General features: G+C 42.5%; 1 long non-coding RNA gene across 1 annotated transcript in view; it reads right to left on the reverse strand.

Moving 5' to 3' along the window:
- Positions 1-3501, reverse strand: part of LOC106722427 — a 34093-nt gene extending 30592 nt beyond the window's left edge. The window contains exon 1 of the long non-coding RNA XR_003095128.1: positions 3396-3501. This is a non-coding gene — a long non-coding RNA (uncharacterized LOC106722427). The remainder of the gene's footprint in view (positions 1-3395) is intronic.
- Between the last annotated feature and the right edge of the window lie 1421 nt (positions 3502-4922).

Here is a 4922-nt window from a genome sequence, read left to right on the forward strand (position 1 = left end):
CTCGGCAGTGCTACGCTGGCTAGCACTATGGAAGAAAGAGACTTGGGGGTCATCATTGACCACAAGATGAACATGAGCCTGCAATGCAATGCTGCAGCCAGTAAAGTAACCAAAACGCTGGCTTGCATCCATAGATGCGTCTCAAGCAAATCCCGGGATATCATTCTACCCTCGTATTTGGATATCATTCTCCCCTTGTATTTGGCCTTGGTGAAGCCGCAGCTGGAGTACTGCATCCAGTTTTGGGCTCCACAATTGAAAAAGGATGTGGAGAAGCTTGAGAGAGTCCAGAGAAGAGCCACATGCATGATCAGGTCAGGAAAACAGACCTTACAATGACAGGCTGAGAGCTATGGGGCTTTTTAGCCTGGAAAAACACAGGCTCAGAGGTGATCTGATGGCCACCTATAAGTTTATCGGGGTGACCACCAGTATCTGGGGGAACGTTTGTTCACCAGAGCGCCCCAAGGGATGATGAGGTCGAACAGTTATAAACTACTACAAGACCGTTGTAGGCTGGACATAAGGAAGAATTTCTTTACTGTCTGAGCCCCCAAGGTCTGGAATAGCCTGCCATCAGAGGTGGTTCAAGCACCTACATTGAACACCTTCAAGAAAAAAATTGGATGCTTATCTTGCTGGGATCCTATGACCCCAGCTGACTTCCTGCCCTTCGGGCGGGGGGCTGGACACAATGATCTTCCGAGGTCCCTTTCAGCCCTAATGTCTAGGAATCTATGGCAAGACAAAGACTGTGCCTCTCCCCTTTGTTGGGTTCTACACTTCTCACAGATGAGATAAGATCTTACTCCAGATAGCTGCCTTATGCCCTCTCTATTCCTTAAGATGAATCATGAAAACTGTCTTTTATAATGCTCCAAGACAGGGGTGGGCAAAATGCAGCCTGCCAGACCATTCTATCTGGCCTGCGGGGTCTGTAAAAAAATTTAGAAAATTAATATTGATCTGTCCTGGACTGCCTGTCATGCAGCCCTCGATGGCTTGCCAAAACTCAGTAAGTGGCCCTCTGCCCAAAATAACTGCCCGCCCCTGCTCCAAGACATACTGCTAATCCTATTCTTGGAGAATGGAAGGTAATTTTTCCCATGTGGCCAAAATGGCATGGGGCATAATGGGTATTTGCCTTTCTACAGTAACCTGGAAATACTGTTAGACTGAAAGCATCAACATTTAAAGATTTAATATTAATGGTTGAGGCTACTACTGATGTCAGTCCTGAAGAGTAAAAGGAACAGCTCCCAGCGATACAGGGACAAAGACACTTGCTGGTGTACCTTTTTCCATGGGAGATTTGAGATCTGAAAATTTTCTGGACTCAGAAGCTTTTTCCTTTGATAGTTTCATTCATCCCACTTCCTCATACCAGAGGACAGGGAAATTGGTCTCAGTTATGATAAGAAGGAACTATATTTTATTCATCTTGGTTATATGCCCTGCAATCTATGCTGCATCCAATGAAAATTCCTAGTATGAGTGTGTATATGCATGTGTGCACGGGAAGTGATTGGGGGTGGGTGGGAGAGATATAATCCCTCTCTCCAGCGTTAGTTTAATAAATTCGCAGCCTGCCACTTGAATCCATCCCACGCGTCTTTTGTTCATTTGCCTTTGTGGTGTGGTCAGAAAACAGAATAGTAAGCAGCCATCACAGCATTCAGGTGCCTGTCCTCTGTCTTTGTCTTGCCATGAATTATCACGGCTCAGGTAGGTTTTAAGAGATGTATAGTAAGTGAATGAGGCAATGTGGATTTTTACAGGGAGCTCCATGTAGTAGGGCACAGAGACAAATATGAATGGTGGTGCTTTTGTGAAAGTTTGGCAAATGGTTTATCAAGGGCAACATAACTTGCAGTCTGGAAGCTAGTAAGCACAGAGCAGGCCAATATGCACAGTGACCCAGCTTCGTATGGTAAATTAGCAGCAAAGCCATTTCCCCTGAAGACAGTCCTAGAATTTGTAGTCAACCCTCAATTGGTCCGTTTCAGTTTGCACTGTTTTTAGTACTTATTACATCCAGTCTAGACGTCATTGTCTAAAGGGCTCCATCTTACAAAATGGTGAGGAGATGTATGCGTGAAGTACTGCACTCTAAACTTCCTGCAATTGCAGTGGTAGCCAAAGATATTCAGCCCATTGCCTGACTGAAGCCCAACTGTAAGGGTAAAGCATGGAAGATCAAATAACTTGCTATGGTAGAATCATAAAAAATGTTTCACATCAAAAGCAGGACACTCAACAAAAAGTATCAAGTTATCACAATGAAGTACCAGTATATTTTGTGGTTTTAAGGAACAGATGGGGAGTTCAATTCTGTGCAGTATCCTTTATAAATCAAAATTAATGTTCAAATCAGGATTCTAAAAAAGAAGAATGAATAGGCTTTCCCAGAAAGTTGCCAATTTTTTTGACAACCTACATATACTTAGGACTACTCCCATGCTCTTAATGAAACATTAATAATATCACACTGTTTAACTGTCAGATTAGTGAGCTGTTCACAACTACAAAGCCGTGCCCTACAGGAGCATTTTAGTTATCAACTCTAAGTGAATGAGCATTTGTTGAACAATATCAGTAGTCGCAAGAGTTGGAAAACACAGCGGTGCTTAGCTTTCGCAGCATAAAGCAACGTAACGTGATTAAAGCAGTCTTTTGCAAGCACTTGAGGATAATGTGTAGTCAGAAATACATTATGTTTCTAAAAATCAAAAGACATTCTTTATTCAGAGTCAACAATTGATAAAACCCACATCTTTTGATCATTGAATCTGCTGCCTGTACAATTTCATCAGTATTTTTCTCTGCCCCTTTCTGGGTCCCTACTGAACACTCTCTCCTTGAATGACTCTCTCATTGATGTGTACACCATCCCGTTGTGTAGCAAAGACAGCAAAACCTTTTTGGTAAAGCATTCAGACTGGAGCCTGCAGAGACTGTTTTGTTCCAGCAAGACTTACAAATTCTCACTTCTTTTCAAGCTGTCATTACAAATATAGTGTGTTTCTCAAAGTTACACTTGGGACTTTTCAGAGAGCCAGTTTAAGACTGAAAACCTTAAATAGCTAGCTTTAATTGAACACTTAATTCCATGCAATTCAGGGCAGGCCCATTTGTGGATTGTAAGAACTGAATAATAATACAACTTTGTTGGTTTTTCAGTTTCCAGTGCTATTGATGATAGCCAGCCATTGGAGTGTAATGCACAGCTAATATGGTTCTCTGTTCCTAAGACCAAACATTTCTAACTATTATGAGGCACTACTGTTACTGTTCAGAATTTGTATTACTGTAGCACATAGAAGCTGTAATCATAGACCAGGACCCCACCATCCTGACACAGGATTGTGAGCTAGTGTTTGCTCTGAAATTCTTACCTTGCATTGGTATGAAGGACCAGATTCTGACTCCTTTAGTGCATAGGCAGGATAGGAAGAGGACCTGAAGGGAAGACAGAATCCTTTTGCTTGTGACCTACAGGCATGATTTACTCCCATTGAAATTAAAGGAAAAATTCCCAGCAACTTCTGCAATGGCTTACTGAGTGGAAGCACAAGATTGTTTATCACAAGGCCACACACAATGAAGACAAGCCTCTTCACCTTCTCTACTGGAAGGCCATTCCTGATGAAGTGTCTGCAAAAAATAAATGGATAAAAGCCTTTTTGTAATGCACCCTCACGCTGGAGCATAAAAGGAAGTTTACTTTGCAGGATATGGACTTGATTGTGCATTGCCTTGCACTGTGTATAATCATTTCCACCTGCAAGTGTAATATAGTATCCCTCTGCTTTGGTTGCAGGCTAGTGCACCTCACACAGGTGTTATCATTAAACAAAGTGCAAACTGGTGGAGAATAAGGCTCCACATGCTCCTGGTAATTACTGTTTTTACAGAGCTTCGTTATCCAGCCTCTGCCTCTCACGTCTACAGCTTCTATACCCACAATTTGTAGCTGTAGAGGCATCTGTAATTAAGAAAGTGCTTAATCAAACCAGTTTACTTCAAACTGGAGTCAATTTGAGTAAAATGCTGTTTATGGGGATAAAAATGCTGATGTTCCATTACAAAGCCTAGCACACAGCAGGCTGTGACTTCCAAACTACCATACTAGTTTCAAATTCTTATGCTGGTAGAGTGCTGAGCAATGACACTGACTGGAACCAATCCCATGTGATTATTAAAATATGCAGTTATTAACTGTTGGATGTACTTCTTATCTGTTCCTTTAGTGATGTGTGTAACAAAACCACTGCAATTTTAATGCAGTTTCATTCTGGGTTACATTTACAATTCTAGCTAATTTGGACTGCTGCAGGAACAGGCAGACATAAGTTAACAGCATAACAGCCGATGCCTTCTCACCAGGGGCAATTTCCCCTCTTTTTGAAGAAGTTAACAGTTGCCTCTTTCCATAGCCAGGGATTGCAATTTAAGGTACCTTGTTAATATGTTTAGAAAGGTTGTTTTTCAAACTCTCACAAATAGCAAGAGATTTCCCAATCAAAAAGGAGCACCAACTCTTTATAAAATTTAAGAGACAGAAAGAAGCCACGGCCAAAAGAAAGTGAGGCAACATGTAGCTGACTGGCCATCTGGGTGTTTGGCATTCTGCTGTAATTTCCCAAGCTATGTGCACATTATACACAGAATCACTATTGGCAATTGCCACAGGAATAGACATTCTGTAAGTCAGGGCTGTCCAACAGGTGGTCCATGGCCCAGGACTGGCTCTGGCCCCCAAAAAGTTAGTGTGTGGGCCCTGGATGCCTGGTTCAGATACTACCATAGCCCACAGGGCTGAGGATGCCTGCAGCTGTGGAGGTTGGGGAACCTGTGATGGGGAGGTGGGCACAGAGAAGGGCACATGGCATGGTGCAGCAGGATCTCATGTGGTACAGTGT

Source organism: Alligator sinensis, unplaced genomic scaffold (assembly GCF_000455745.1).
Source record: "Alligator sinensis unplaced genomic scaffold, ASM45574v1 scaffold614_1, whole genome shotgun sequence".
In the NCBI taxonomy this organism is placed as follows: domain Eukaryota; kingdom Metazoa; phylum Chordata; order Crocodylia; family Alligatoridae; genus Alligator; species Alligator sinensis.